The sequence below is a fragment of the Brassica rapa genome, chromosome A01, assembly GCF_000309985.2.
Source record: "Brassica rapa cultivar Chiifu-401-42 chromosome A01, CAAS_Brap_v3.01, whole genome shotgun sequence".
Classification (NCBI taxonomy): Eukaryota; Viridiplantae; Streptophyta; class Magnoliopsida; order Brassicales; family Brassicaceae; genus Brassica; species Brassica rapa.
In genome coordinates this window covers 25909660-25927414 of record NC_024795.2, presented here as the reverse complement: position 1 = coordinate 25927414, position 17755 = coordinate 25909660, and the positions used below count along the sequence as shown (strand labels likewise).

At 29.6% G+C, this 17755-nt stretch overlaps 1 long non-coding RNA gene across 1 annotated transcript; it reads right to left on the bottom strand.

Moving 5' to 3' along the window:
• Positions 1–11163: 11163 nt before the first annotated feature.
• Positions 11164–17635, bottom strand: LOC117132648. Its single transcript, XR_004456225.1, has 2 exons — positions 15140–17635; positions 11164–15055 (listed from the first exon to the last, which is right to left on the bottom strand). It is a non-coding gene; the product is annotated as an uncharacterized LOC117132648 (long non-coding RNA).
• Positions 17636–17755: the final 120 nt, after the last annotated feature.

Here is a 17755-nt window from a genome sequence, read left to right as displayed (position 1 = left end):
CAAAAATATTGAGTTTTTGGTAAATACTTTATATACTGAAGCCTATAATCTTTAGTGTTGTTTAAAATTTCTACCATATTCTACATTTGTATTAATGTATGCTAAACTCTTTTTCATGGTAAATGAGCATCTTCAATTGTTTTTATCAATTAATTAATAAAACTTCATAATACCCCTAAATCGATGGAATAACCACTATAAAATTATTTTTTCTTGATAAACGGAGACACAAAGGCTCCAAACCTCTTTGAACATCATCATATGTTAGTGCAGGATGCAACTAGGCATTAAAACAATATTGTCATATTTTTTGAAATTTTCTCAAAATCTATGGGCTAACCCCTACAAAAATATTGAGTTTTTGGTAAATACTTTTATACTGAAGCCTATAATCTTTAGTGATGTTTTAAAATTTCTACCATATTCTACATTTGTATTAATGTATGCTAAACTTTTTTCATGGTAAATGAGCATCGTTCAATTGTTTTTATCAATTAATTTAGTAAAACTTCATAATACTCCCTAAATCGATGGAATAACCACTATAAAATTATTATTTTCTTGATAAACGGAGACGACAAAGGCTCCAAACCTCTTTGAACATCATCATATGTTAGTGCAGGATGCAACTAGGCATTAAAACAATATTGTCATATTTTTTGAAATTTTCTCAAAATCTATGGGCTAACCCCCCTACAAAAATATTGAGTTTTTGGTAAATACTTTATATACTGAAGCCTATAATCTTTAGTGTTGTTTTAAAATTTCTACCATATTCTACATTTGTATTAATGTATGCTAAACTCTTTTCATGGTAAATGAGCATCGTTCAATTGTTTTTATCAATTAATTTAGTAAAACTTCATAATACTCCCTAAATCGATGGAATAACCACTATAAAATTATTATTTTCTTGATAAACGGAGACGACAAAGGCTCCAAACCTCTTTGAACATCATCATATGTTAGTGCAGGATGCAACTAGGCATTAAAATATTGTCATATTTTTTGAAATTTTCTCAAAATCTATGGGCTAACCCCTACAAAAATATTGAGTTTTTGGTAAATACTTTATATACTGAAGCCTATAATCTTTAGTGTTGTTTTAAAATTTCTACCATATTCTACATTTGTATTAATGTATGCTAAACTCTTTTTCATGGTAAATGATCATCTTTCAATTGTTTTTATCAAATAATTTAATAAAACTTCATAATACTCCCTAATCGATGGAATAACCACTATAAAATTATTATTTTCTTGATAAACGGAGACGGCAAAGGCTTCAAACCTTTTTGAATATCATCATATGTTAGTGCAGGATGCAACTAGGAATTAAAACAGTATTGTCATATTTTTTGAAATTTTTTCAAAATCTATGGGCTAACCCCTAGAAAAATATTGAGTTTTTGGTAAATACATTATATACTGAACCATATAATCTTTAGTGTTGTTTTAAAATTTCTACCATATTCTACATTTGTATTAATATATGCTAAACTATTTTTCATGGTAAATGAGCATCGTTCAATTGTTTTTATCAATTAATTTAGTAAAACTTCATAATACCCTAAATCGATGGAATAACCACTATAAAGTATTTTTCTTGATAAACGGAGAGACAAAAGGCTCCAAACCTCTTTGAACATCATCATATGTTAGTTCAGGATGCAACTAGGCATTAAAACAATATTGTCATATTTTTTGAAATTTTCTCAAAATCTATGGGCAAACCCCTACAAAAATATTGAGTTTTTGGTAAATACTTTATATACTGAAGCCTATAATCTTTAGTGTTGTTTTGAAATTTCTACCATATTCTAGATTTGTATTAATGTATGCTAAACTCTTTTTAATGGTAAATGAGCATCTTTCAATTGTTTTTATCAAATAATTTAATAAAACTTCACAATACTCCCTAATTCAATGGAATAACCACTATAAAATTATTATTTTCTTGATAAACGGAGACGCCAAAGGCTCCAAACCTCTTTTAACATCATCATATGTTAGTGCAGGATGCAACTAGGCATTAAAACAATATTGTCATATTTTTTGAAATTTTCTCAAAATCTATGGGCTAACCCCTACAAAAATATTGAGTTTTTGGTAAATACTTTATATACTGAAGCCTATAATCTTTAGTGTTGTTTTAAAATTTCTACCATATTCTACATTTGTATTAATGTATGCTAAACTCTTTTTCATGGTAAATGAGCATCGTTCAATTGTTTTTATCAAATAATTTAGTAAAACTTCATAATACTCCCTAAATCGATGGAATAACCACTATAAAATTATTATTTTCTTGATAAACGGAGACGACAAAGGCTCCAAACCTCTTTGAACATCATCATATGTTAGTGCAGGATGCAACTAGGCATTAAAACAATATTGTCATATTTTTTGAAATTTCTCAAAATCTATGGGCTAACCCCTACAAAAATATTGAGTTTTTGGTAAATACTTTATATACTGAAGCCTATAATCTTTAGTGTTGTTTTAAAATTTCTACCATATTCTACATTTGTATTAATGTATGCTAAACTCTTTTTCATGGTAAATGAGCATCGTTCAATTGTTTTTATCAAATAATTTAGTAAAACTTCATAATACTCCCTAAATCGATGGAATAACCACTATAAAATTATTATTTTCTTGATAAACGGAGACGACAAAGGCTCCAAACCTCTTTGAACATCATCATATGTTAGTGCAGGATGCAACTAGGCATTAAAACAATATTGTCATATTTTTGAAATTTTCTCAAAATCTATGGGCTAACCCCCCTACAAAAATATTGAGTTTTTGGTAAATACTTTATATACTGAAGCCTATAATCTTTAGTGTTGTTTTAAAATTTCTACCATATTCTACATTTGTATTAATGTATGCTAAACTCTTTTTCATGTTAAATGAGCATCTTCAATTGTTTTATCAATAATTTAGTAAAACTTCATAATACTCCCTAAATCGATGGAATAACCACTATAAAATTATTATTTTCTTGATAAACGGAGACGACAAAGGCTCCAAACCTCTTTGAACATCATCATATGTTAGTGCAGGATGCAACTAGGCATTAAAACAATATTGTCATATTTTTTGAAATTTTCTCAAAATCTATGGGCTAACCCCTACAAAAATATTGAGTTTTTGGTAAATACTTTATATACTGAAGCCTATAATCTTTAGTGTTGTTTTAAAATTTCTACCATATTCTACATTTGTATTAATGTATGCTAAACTCTTTTCATGGTAAATGAGCATCGTTCAATTGTTTTTATCAATTAATTTATAAAACTTCATAATACCCCAAAAATCGAATAACCACTATAAAATTATTATTTTCTTTGATAAACGAGACGACAAAGGCTCCAAACCTCTTTGAACATCATCATATGTTAGTGCAGGATGCAACTAGGCATTAAAACAATATTGTCATATTTTTGAAATTTTCTCAAAATCTATGGGCTAACCCCTACAAAAATATTGAGTTTTTGGTAAATACTTTATATACTGAAGCCTATAATCTTTAGTGTTGTTTTAAAATTTCTACCATATTCTACATTTGTATTAATGTATGCTAAACTCTTTTTCATGGTAAATGAGCATCGTTCAATTGTTTTTATCAATTAATTTAGTAAAACTTCATAATACCCCCTAAATCGATGGAATAACCACTATAAAATTATTATTTTCTTGATAAACGGAGAGCACAAAGGCTCCAAACCTCTTTGAACATCATCATATGTTAGTGCAGGATGCAACTAGGCATTAAAACAATATTGTCATATTTTTTGAAATTTTCTCAAAATCTATGGGCTAACCCCTACAAAAATATTGAGTTTTTGGTAAATACTTTATATACTGAAGCCTATAATCTTTAGTGTTGTTTTAAAATTTCTACCATATTCTACATTTGTATTAATGTATGCTAAACTCTTTTTCATGGTAAATGAGCATCTTCAATTGTTTTTATCAATTAATTTATAAAACTTCATAATACCTCTTAAATCGATGGAATAACCACTATAAAATTATTATTTTCTTGATAAACGGAGAGCACAAAGGCTCCAAACCACTTTGAACATCATCATATTTTAGTGCAGGATGCAACTAGGCATTAAACCAATATTTTCATATTTTTTGAAATTTTCTCAAAATCTATGGGCTAAACCCCTACAAAAATATTGAGTTTTTGGTAAATACTTATATACTGAAGCCTATAATCTTTAGTGTTGTTTTAAAATTTCCACCATATTCTACATTTGTATTAATGTATGCTAAACTCTTTTTCATGGTAAATAAGCATCGTTCAATGGTTTTTATCAATTAATTTAATAAAACTTCATAATACCTCCTAAATCGATGGAATAACCACTATAAAATTATTATTTTCTTGATAAACGGAGACCACAAAGGCTCCAAACCTCTTTGAACATCATCATATGTTAGTGCAGGATGCAACTAGGCATTAAAACAATATTGTCATATTTTTTGAAATTTTCTCAAAATCTATGGGCTAACCCCTACAAAAATATTGAGTTTTTGGTAAATACTTTATATACTGAAGCCTATAATCTTTAGTGTTGTTTTAAAAATTTCTACCATATTCTACATTTGTATTAATGTATGCTAATCTCTTTTTCATTGTAAATGAGCATCTTCAATTGTTTTTATCAATTAATTTAATAAAACTTCACAATACCCCCTAAATCGATGGAATGACCACTATAAAATTATTATTTTCTTGATAAACGGAGAGCAAAAAGGCTCCAAACCTCTTTGAACATCATCATATGTTAGTGGAGGATGCAACTAGGCATTAAAACAATATTGTCATATTTTTTGAAATTTTCTCAAAATATATGGGCTAACCCCTACAAAAATATTGAGTTTTTGGTAAATACTTTATATACTGAAGCCTATAATCTTTAGTGTTGTTTTAAAATTTCTACCATATTCTACATTTGTATTAATGTATGCTAAACTCTTTTTCATGGTAAATGAGCATCTTTCAATTGTTTTTATCAAATAATTTAATAAAACTTCATAATACTCCCTAAATCGATGGAATAACCACTATAAAATTATTATTTTCTTGATAAACGGAGACGACAAAGGCTCCAAACCTCTTTGAACATCATCATATGTTAGTGCAGGATGCAACTAGGCATTAAAACAATATTGTCATATTTTTTGAAATTTTCTCAAAATCTATGGGTTAACCCCTACAAAATATTGAGTTTTTGGTAAATACTTTATATACTGAAGCCTATAATCTTTAGTGTTGTTTTAAAATTTCTACCATATTCTACATTTGTATTAATGTATGCTAAACTCTTTTTCATGGTAAATGAGCATCGTTCAATTGTTTTTATCAATTAATTTAATAAAACTTCATAATACCCCCTAAATCGATGGAATAACCACTATAAAATTATTATTTTCTTGATAAACGGAGAGCACAAAGGCTCCAAACCTCTTTGAACATCATCATATGTTAGTGCAGGATGCAACTAGGCATTAAAACAATATTGTCATATTTTTTGAAATTTTCTCAAAATCTATGGGCTCCCTACAAAAATATTGAGTTTTTGGTAAATACTTTATATACTGAAGCCTATAATCTTTAGTGTTGTTTTAAAATTTCTACCATATTCTACATTTGTATTAATGTATGCTAAACTCTTTTTCATGGTAAATGAGCATCGTTCAATTGTTTTTATCAATTAATTTAGTAAAACTTCATAATACCCCCTAAATCGATGGAATAACCACTATAAAATTATTATTTTCTTGATAAACGGAGACGACAAAGGCTCCAAACCTCTTTGAACATCATCATATGTTAGTGCAGGATGCAACTAGGCATTAAAACAATATTGTCATATTTTTTGAAATTTTCTCAAAATCTATGGGCTAACCCCTACAAAAATATTGAGTTTTTGGTAAATACTTTATATACTGAAGCCTATAATCTTTAGTGTTGTTTTAAAATTTCTACCATATTCTACATTTGTATTAATGTATGCTAAACTCTTTTTCATGGTAAATGAGCATCGTTCAATTGTTTTTATCAATTAATTTAGTAAAACTTCATAATACTCTCTAAAGTGATGGAATAACCACTATAAAGTTATTATTTTCTTGATAAACGGAGACGACAAAGATTCCAAACCTCTTTGAACATCATCATATGCAAAATCACGATGCAAAATGAGCATCGTTCAATGGTTTTTATCAATTAATTTAGTAAAACTTCATAATACCTCCTAAATCGATGGAATAACCACTATAAAATTATTATTTTCGTGATAAACGGAGAGCACAAAGGCTCCAAACCTCTTTGAACATCATCGTATGTTAGTTCAGGATGCAACTAGGCATTAAAACAATATTGTCATATTTTTTGAAATTTTCTCAAAATCTATGGGCTAACCCCTACAAAAATATTGAGTTTTTGGTAAATACTTTATATACTGAAGCCTATAATCTTTAGTGTTGTTTTAAAATTTCTACCATATTCTACATTTGTATTAATGTATGCTAAACTCTTTTTCATGGTAAATGAGCATCGTTCAATTGTTTTTATCAATTAATTTAGTAAAACTTCATAATACTCCCTAAATCGATGGAATAACCACTATAAATTATGATTTTCTTGATAAACGGAGACGACAAAGGCTCCAAACCTCTTTGAACATCATCATATGTTAGTGCAGGATGCAACTAGGCATTAAAACAATATTGTCATATTTTTTGAAATTTTCTCAAAATCTATGGGCTAACCCCTACAAAAATATTGAGTTTTTGGTAAATACTTTATATACTGAAGCCTATAATCTTTAGTGTTGTTTTAAAATTTCTACCATATTCTACATTTGTATTAATGTATGCTAAACTCTTTTTCATGGTAAATGAGCATCGTTCAATTGTTTTTATCAATTAATTTAGTAAAACTTCATAATACTCCCTAAATCGATGGAATAACCACTATAAAATTATTATTTTCTTGATAAACGGAGACGACAAAGGCTCCAAACCTCTTTGAACATCATCATATGTTAGTGCAGGATGCAACTAGGCATTAAAACAATATTGTCATATTTTTTGAAATTTTCTACAAAAATATTGAGTTTTTGGTAAATACTTTATATATTGAAGCCTATAAACTTTAGTGTTGCTTTAAAATTTCTAACCACATTCTACATTTGTATTAATGTATTTTAAGCTATTTTTCATGGTAAATGAGCATCGTTTAATTTTTTTTATCAATTAATTTAATAAAACTTCATAATACTCCCTAAATCAATGGAATAACCATTATAAATTATGATTTTCTTGATAAACGGAGAGGACAATGGCTCCAAACCTCTTTGAACATCATCATATGTTAGTGTATGATGCAACTAGGCATTAAAACAATATTGTCATATTTTTTGAAATTTTCTCAAAATCTATGGGCTAACCCCTACAAAAATATTGAGTTTTTGGTAAATACTTTATATACTGAAGCCTATAATCTTTAGTGTTGTTTTAAAATTTCAACCATATTCTACATTTGTATTAATGTATGCTAAACTCTTTTTCATGGTAAATGAGCATCGTTCAATGGTTTTTATCAATTAATTTAGTAAAACTTCATAATACCTCCTACTAAATCGACGGAATAACCACTATAAAATTATTATTTTCTTGATAAACAGAGACGACAAAGGCTCCAAACCTCTTTGAACATCATCATATGTTAGTGCAGGATGCAACTAGGCATTAAAACAATATTGTCATATTTTTTGAAATTTTCTCAAAATCTATGGGCTAACCCCTACAAAAATATTGAGTTTTTGGTAAATACTTTATATACTGAAGCCTATAATCTTTAGTGTTGTTTTAAAATTTCTACCATATTCTACATTTGTATTAATGTATGCTAAACTCTTTTTCATGGTAAATGAGCATCGTTCAATTGTTTTTATCAATTAATTTAGTAAAACTTCATAATACCCCTAAATCGATGGAATAACCACTATAAAATTATTATTTTCTTGATAAACGGAGAGCACAAAGGCTCCAAACCTCTTTGAACATCATCATATGTTAGTGCAGGATGCAACTAGGCATTAAAACAATATTGTCATATTTTTGAAATTTTCTCAAAATCTATGGGCTAACCCCTACAAAAATATTGAGTTTTTGGTAAATACTTTATATACTGAAGCCTATAATCTTTAGTGTTGTTTTAAAATTTCTACCATATTCTACATTTGTATTAATGTATGCTAACTCTTTTTCATGGTAAATGAGCATCTTCAATTGTTTTTATCAAATAATTTAATAAAACTTCATAATACTCCCTAAATCGATGGAATAACCACTATAAAATTATTATTTTCTTGATAAACGGAGACGACAAAGGCTCCAAACCTCTTTGAACATCATCATATGTTAGTGCAGGATGCAACTAGGCATTAAAACAATATTGTCATATTTTTTGAAATTTTCTCAAAATCTATGGGCTAACCCCTACAAAAATATTGAGTTTTTGGTAAATACTTTATATACTGAAGCCTATAATCTTTAGTGTTGTTTTAAATTTCTACCATATTCTACATTTGTATTAATGTATGCTAAACTCTTTTTCATGGTAAATGAGCATCGGTCAATTGTTTTTATCAATTAATTTAGTAAAACTTCATAATACCCCTTAAATTGATGGAATAACCATTATAAAATTATTATTTTCTTGATAAACGGAGACGACAAAGGCTCCAAACCTCTTTGAACATATCATATGTTAGTGCAGGTTGCAACTAGGCATTAAAACAATATTGTCATATTTTTTGAAATTTTATCAAAATCTATGGGTAACCCCTACAAAATATTGAGTTTTGGTAAATACTTTATATACTGAAGCCTATAATCTTTATTGTTGTTTTAAAATTTCTACCATATTCTACATTTGTATTAATGTATGCTAAACTCTTTTTCATGCAAAATGAGCATCGTTCAATTGTTTTTATCAATTAATTTAGTAAAACTTCATAATACCTCCTAAATCGGTGGAATAACCACTATAAAATTATTATTTTCTTGATAAACGGAGACGACAAAGGCTCCAAACCTCTTTGAACATCATCATATGTTAGTGCAGGATGCAACTAGGCATTAAAACAATATTGTCATATTTTTTGAAATTTTCTCAAAATCTATGGGCTAACCCCTACAAAAATATTGAGTTTTTGGTAAATACTTTATATACTGAAGCCTATAATCTTTAGTGTTGTTTTAAAATTTCTACCATATTCTACATTTGTATTAATGTATGCTAAACTCTTTTTCATGGTAAATGAGCATCGTTCAATTGTTTTTATCAATTAATTAATAAAACTTCATAATACCCCCTAAATCGATGGAATAACCAATATAAAATTATTATTTTCTTCATAAACGGAGACGACAAAGGCTCCAAACCTCTTTGAACATCATCATATGATAGTGCAGGATGCAACTAGGCATTAAAACAATATTGTCATATTTTTTGAAATTTTCTCAAAATCTATGGGCTAACCCCTACAAATATATTGAGTTTTTGGTAAATACTTTATATACTGAAGCCTATAATCTTTAGTGTTGTTTTAAAATTTTAACCATATTCTACATTTGTATTAATGTATGCTAAACTCTTTTTCATGCAAAATGAGCATCGTTCAATGGTTTTTATCAATTAATTTAGTAAAACTTCATAATATCTCCTAAATCGATGGAATAACCACTATAAAATTATTATTTTCTTGATAAACGGAGAGCACAAAGGCTCCAAACCTCTTTGAACATCATCATATGTTAGTTCAGGATGCAACTAGGCATTAAAACAATATTGTCATATCTCCTAAATCGATGGAATAACCACTATAAAATTATTATTTTCTTGATAAACGGAGACGACAAAGGCTCCAAACCTCTTTGAACATCATCATATGTTAGTTCAGGATGCAACTAGGCATTAAAACAATATTGTCATATTTTTTGAAATTTTCTCAAAATCTATGGGCTAACCCCCCTACAAAAATATTGAGTTTTTGGTAAATACTTTATATACTGAAGCCTATAATCTTTATTGTTGTTTTAAAATTTCTACCATATTCTACATTTGTATTAATGTATGCTAAACTCTTTTTCATGGTAAAGGAGCATCGTTCAATTGTTTTTATCAATTAATTTAGTAAAACTTCATAATACCCCCTAAATTGATGGAATAACCAATATAAAATTATTATTTTCTTGATAAACGGAGACGACAAAGGCTTCAAACCTCTTAGAACATCATAAATGACTTTTCACATATTCCTATATATAATCATTTGAAATTAACTGTAATGGATTTTCATGAGTAACTTATTTAAAATAATCCATAATACATAATATTGTTTATTTTAAAAATTAAACCAAAACTAAATGTTTAATTATTTACTCGATAATATAAATCTATGAAGCAAAAAGTTTAATTTCTTAAAAACTTTCTAAATTTGTGAAATGTTGCAATATCTTTGAATATGACAATAAAACAATAGTTTACTAATCTTTATATATATATATATTTATGATTTAATAATGAAATAATAATCCAAAAATATATATATATAGAAGAAGATACAAATATATGTGAAAGTTTGAAACGATCTATTCAATGAATAAAATATACAGTAAGCTTATTATGTTTTAAAAATTGATAGACACCTATAAATTATAATATATACCTATTTAGAATTAAAAACAAAATGTTTATATAAAAATAAATAAATACAAAAGCCCGCGCGGTTGCACGGATCGAGATCTAGTAACTTATTTAAAACAGAATCTAAAATATATTGACATATATTAGAACTCACACAATTTTTTTTAATTTGATACAAAACTGGGCGAATAAACCAGATCCAAAAACAAGAACCAAACCCGATCCGATAAAAATGAATCCAAACCAAACCCGACATAAATACCGAATGGGCTTTGTTCTACGGTATTTTGGATTATGAGTTTTACCTGAACCAAACCCAAGCCCAAATAAATATCTGAATATACCAAAAATACACAAGATATTATTGAATACCTATAATAATTATATATTACATGAATAATTAACTCAAATATTTAGTTGGATATATGTTTTTGGTATTTGGTCAATATTTATGTTTTATGTTATCACAGTTGCATTTGTAGTTTAGTTACAAATATGTTTGCTTCTTAAGTTTAAAAAATGTTATTTTATTTTGAAGTTTAAATAATTTGTATTGCGTTGTTAGTTGTTAATTTTTACTTGTTTTTGCTTTTCTCCTCTTAACGATTACTTCTGAATCATGTGACTGAACTTCTGCTAGTGTAAATTGTTTAAATTTTCCAAGTTTAAGAACTGAAGTGTGTACTTTCAAATGTCAAAAAATTATTTAGGGAACAGAAAACAACGGAACAATAAACTATCAAACAAGTTTTAAAATAAAGTATTCATAAAACTAAGCTGAAAACAAACTTTAAAACTCAAAATTCATTCATCACCATAATTATACTCTTCAACTTCCACAAACAATTCACCAGCCCCATCTCCTCCAAAATCTTCTTCAATTTCATCTCATCAACTTCCACGTGGAAGTAATTGTGCACAATCACCGCCGGGTCCAAGTAACTTCACATCTAGCCTAGGCCTCGTATCTAGGCACACTTTTTAACACACATGTTCTACCAAATGTTGGATCAGATCGTTCACATAGATGATGTCATGCTTCCCTAGCTAGCCCCTACCAAGGTGCATCAGAATGTTATCATAGAGAACGCATACATTTTGACACCAACTGGATCCAACATATGAAATATAGGGTGCATTAGAATGTTCCGTCCTCCCTCATTCTCTTCTTCAACACTGACTCGGTTACTGCAACAGTCATCTCGACATAGCCTGATATAACAAAACTGGACTACATTATAGTAAACTACACTTGTCCTGGAAAATAGAACTGAAAAACATATATAAACCCAAATTATACGACTAATAAAATCAAAGCACGAAATGCAGCATTTTAGATAGTAAAAAGGAGAAAACATATATCCTTTACATGTACACAAATCTATCAGTGATATTTTTCATAATCACGCATTATTTTTACTGAAATAAATATAGATTTTTTTATCGAAGTGGTGTGTCTCTGAAAGGAATACTCATCTTTTAGCTAAAAAGAGGATGAGAGTGGGTAGAAGAAATAATATTGAGGATATAATCTCTTTTGATTTTACAACAAAGAGATTTGGTAAGCGGCTGCCTCCACCATTTAACGCTCATAGTGTAGATATATTTGTGTCGTTATCATTTGTTAGAGAGGAGCAGCGTGCGGTCTTACAGGAAAGCTGGGTGAACGGTCCGGCATTGGAGATTTGGATCACAAATAAGATTAATCAAGACGCAGTTTCATGGAGCAAGTTATTGAGGTCCATCTCTATTTTTAATGTTGATGGTCTAGCTGGGAGTTTCTTCATTGACGAGGAAAGTTGCTGTGATTGATCTAGACATTGGACACGGACTGAGATCCGTTGCAACCAAAGAGCTAACATAATTGGACAAGATGAATATTTCAAGTCTGTGAATATGGGAGAGGCTCTGAATCATAGAAACGTCTAAATCATATAAAACACAACAAATTTGGATTTGTGCTCCCCGTTTTCTAGTGCCCATTTGTGTGCCCTTATGTTCTAAGCTCAGCACAACTGCAAGTGCAACCGTGAACATGGAAATAAGGCAATGATTAATCCGTTCCAAGTCAATTATTAGTCTTTCTTTTGATTATGATTTGACCCAACTTTTCAATTGCTTAAGTAGAGTGCTACATTTCTAAGCTTTCACAATTGTTATAATTTTAACATATGGTGCCTATTTTCCAAAATCATGTAATATTACAATAAAAACTCAATAAATTAATAATGATGAAATATGGTAATTTATTAATTTATAAGGGTATTAGTTTACAAAAAGTTTTTTTTTAGATTTATATATTTTAGAATATCTTTTTTGTAAAATAAAAATTGTTAGTTTTACTGTATATACATTAATTAACTTTTAGAAACTAGACTCTGATATCTTTTTTATTATATTATTTGGTGTATATGAAATATGTTTCATATGTTTCGAATGTGGTTTTAGATATAATTTAACTAAATATTATCAAAATATATTTAAGATTAAGAAAAAACAGACATTAATTCCATTGTGAAAATAAAACTAATAATACAATGTTTTGTTTGTGCTTTTATGAATTATATATAAATATTATTAATTTATAATTTTACAGGGAAAAATATTTACATAGAATTTTCTAAAAAGTTATTATTTTATCGATGTGTGTTATATTTTTAACCGGTCCAAATTGAAACTGCAGGAATTATTAATTTACTGTATTTATTAATTTATCAAATATTAATTTATAGAATTTTACTGTAGTTTTCTTTTGTAAACTTTTTGTTATTACATGTATTTCATTTACAAAAAAAAAAAGAAAATAGTTGGAGAAGTAAAAATATGTTGAAATATGGCTTTCTATTAACAATCATATTGATGTTTCATCTTTTCGTGTTTGGAGGATCTTAACTCTCTAACACGAAATGAAGAATGGAAAAAGCCACATAGAAATATACTGTAATTTTGGAGCCATATAGTCATGCAAGTATAAAAACTGTAATGTTATGTGGATCATACGGAACCACACTGGTCAACCTCTGTTTCTTAGTCAAAGATGCTTCTCCTTTCAATTCCCTTTGAGTTTCTTGCTTATTCTGCTAGCCAGTTAAAGAACACATAGACTTGAATGCTTGCACTGAGGGATGGGATCAAGGCAGAGGATATTAGATCATGGATGGAGGATTTTGGGAACATAAAGAATGTTGTCAAATATGTTGCAAGGTTGGGCCAGTCTTTCGGCTTGTCAAAAGAGACGCTCACAGTAATGGCTGATGATGTCGAACTGTTCTTGATGTGCAGATCCTCTCTTCGGGAACACACTATGTGTTTTCAGATGGAATTGGCAAGATTTCTTCTGAGTTTGATGAACTGGTGGCTAGGAAATGCGACATCAAAGGAGTTTCTCCATCTGCTTTTCAGATTAGTTATGGAGGGTACAAAAGAGTAGTCGCTCAGGATCCAAACTAATCAAAGAAAATGTCTTTGAGAAGTAGTATGGCAAAGCTCCATTCGGATCACACAAAACTGGATGTGTTGGCATGGACTAAGGAACAACCTTGTTATCTAAACAGACAAATGATAACACTTTTGTCCACTTTGGTGGTTAGTGACAGTGTTTTTGGAAAGAAACACAAGGAAGTTGTGGATACGTTAGACTCCGTCTTAACTGACCCGATGAAGATTCTTTGTCTAATGCCTCCAAGGGAGCATACCAAATTTCTCAAGGATCTAGTCTCTTGTGATATTAAACCCTCAGAGCCCTTTCTATCAATGATGCTTCACTAAATCAGAGAATCAAAACTGGTGGAACTATGTAGTAAGACCCGTATTTAGATTTCCAAGGGTAGATCCATGATGGGTTGTATGGATGAAATGAATACGCTAGAATACGATGAGGTGTTCATGTAGTGTTCATATGAGAGTCAAAACAAAATATAAGTTTCAAATCAAAATCTAGTTCCACATCAAATCCTACTATCATGCAAGATTCCAAGTCGCCAAGAGAGCCATCCAACATAATAGAAAATGTTGTGTTGCAAAAAGTCCATGCTTTCATACGAGGATTTCATGTGCTTAAAGCTATTGAGGTGAGTGGTTTGGTTTATATCATTTTTGCATAAATCTGGATATTCTTTCACACACAGATGTGGTGGTATTTTGACTTCAAGCTCTGATTTTGGGAAATCAGCAGCTGCTGAGAACATGTTTGCCAGTTCAAGGCACTGTTTTCTCAGGGATTTATCGTCTTTTTTACTCACAAACACCTTATGAGATCTGAGATAATCCTATAGTGTTATTCATAGGTCAGTTTGTGAAATGCTCAGTGTTTTCCTGAAATTGATATAGCCAATAATTATAAGTTATTCTTAACAAATAATAATCTTTAGATAAAAATAACTTGATTTAAATTTTAACCTGGATGGTAATCTCACAATCCAAAACCTGAGGTTCCGTAATAGTATAGTCCATTGGCTCATAAGTTTTTAGTGGGATAAGTTCTGGATCCCAGCTTACAAAATACAAATCCTCATCCAATGGTCTCTGAACTTTTGTCTGGATATGACCTATGCAATCAAACGAAAAGGATATTCAAACCAACAGCAAATAATAATTCTCAAAAGAATCACAATAGAGATAAAAAAAAGTGTTTACCTATAGCCCTTTTGGAAGAAAACGATACAATCAGTCATAAGAACCAAACCACTCACCTCAATAGCTTTAAGCACACAAATATCCACCGCATGCAAGAATGGACTTTTCACAACAACATCTCCTATTATATTACATGGTTCTCTTGGAGACTTGGAATCTTGCATAAGAGTAGGATTTGATATGGGAATAGATTATGACTTGAGACTGAGATTTTGTGTTTACTCACATATGAACACTGCAGGAACACCTCACTGTATTCTAGCAAATTCGTTTCATCTATACAACCCATCATGGATCTACTCTTAGGAATCAAAATACACATCTTAGTACGAAGTTCCACCAGTTTTGATTCTCTAATGTGGTGAAGCATCATTGAGAGAAAGGGTTCTGAGGGTTTAAAACCACAAGAGATTAGATCTTTGAGAAACTTTGTGTGCTCCCTTAGAGGCATTAAATGAAGAATCTTCATATGATCAGCTAAGAATGAATCTAACGTATCAACAACTTTCTTAGGTTTCTTCTCGAAACATTGTCACTAACCCCCAAAGTGGACAATATTGATATCATTTGTCTGTTAAGAAAACAAGGTTGTTCTTTGGTCCACGCCAACGCATCCAATTTTGTGTGATCGGAATAAAACGTTTTCATTCTACTCCCCAAAGACAGTTTCTTTGAGAAGTTTGGATTTTGAGCGACTACTCCTTTGTACCCTCCACATCTAATATGAAAAGTTGATGGAAAAATCCCTTTGATGTCAGCATTTCCTAGCCACCATTTCAGCGAACTCAGAAGAAATCTTTCTAATTCTATCTTAAACACACATAGTGTGTCACTGAAGAGAGGATTTCCACATCATGAATCAGTTTGACATCATCAGCCATGACTGTGAGCGTCTCTTTGTCCAAGCGAAAGATTTCCCCAACATTCTTTATGTTCCCAAAATCTCCCATCCATGATCTAGTATCCTTTGTCTAAATTACGTTTCTGGGTGAAAACATCCAAGTCGATATGTTCTTTAATTGGCTAGAAGAGTAAGCAGGAAACTGAAAATAAAAGGAAAAGCACCTCGACTATGAAAAACAGGCTGGTCAGTGTGGTTTCGTATCATCCATGCAACATCACACTTTTGATCTTTGTCTGACCATACCGTTCCAAAATTGCATTCACTGCATTTCTATATGGTTTTTTCCATCCTTCATTTTGTGACAGAGGGTTAAGACCCTCCGAAGGCCAAACATCAATATGACTGTTGATAGAAATTCATATTATAGCATCTTATCATGTGATAAGTTCCTTCGCATGTGCTTCAAATGTAAATTGAACCAATGCACAAAATATACTCGACACTTAGTCTCTTTAAGCCCGATCGTGTGAATAGTTTCTGAACCAGTGATCCTCTCAAAAAGATATCTAACCTTCATTGCACTCACTCCCGTCAGGAATCCACTCACATTAACTATCTTCCCCATTGTCTCCTATCGATCATTGAAGATAAACATATAATCCAAGATAAGAAAGAATCCAAAATCATTACTGAAAATCAGAAGAAAAATATCCAGAGAGATGACATACTCCAGCTGATGTTGATGATGGTGATCGATTTGCTAAGTTTCAAATTCTCCGATACATTTCAATATTCAAATCGACCGCCTTTTCTTATTTTTGTTTTAGAGTGATCCTCTTGGCTGAGGTTCTAGTTTGCTGTATTTGATTGTTATAACAAGAATTAAATCCGACAACAGATTATATATACTGCAGTCAGAGGTGGAGAGCTTTCAGTGATGTATTTATGTTAAAGACATCTTTAGGATGAAAAAGAAAAATGTTCTTTGTTCAAAAAAAAGAAAGATGAATTCAATACAATCAAAATCCAATGACTATACGCTGCTTTTCATTTTATGAAATTATTTTAGAGTCTAATATCATTGGATATTATATTTGTATATATTTAACATATTTTAAAATTTACTGTTGCTAAATTTTAGTTAAAGAGGTGTTATTTAAAAGAGTTTAATTTAACCATAATTTAATACTATTCATTTAATTATTTTAAATTATGTTTTAAAATTTAGTGTGAATAAAATCGAATTTAAAGTTATTTAAAACTAAAGAGGTGTTATTCAACTATGAATTTTAATAAATTTTAAATTTAACCCAAATTTGGTATTATTCATTCAATGATTTAAAATTATTTTTTTAAAAATTAAATGTTTTTAGATCTTAAAACCAGGTATCACATATTTCTAATTATAGTGTTTTACAACTAAAATTTCAAATAATTCATTTAAATTCAATATTATTCAAAACTACATAATTATTAAAATCTTTGTATATGGTGTCATTTGAAATGAAGGCTAATAGATATTCATGAGTAAATGA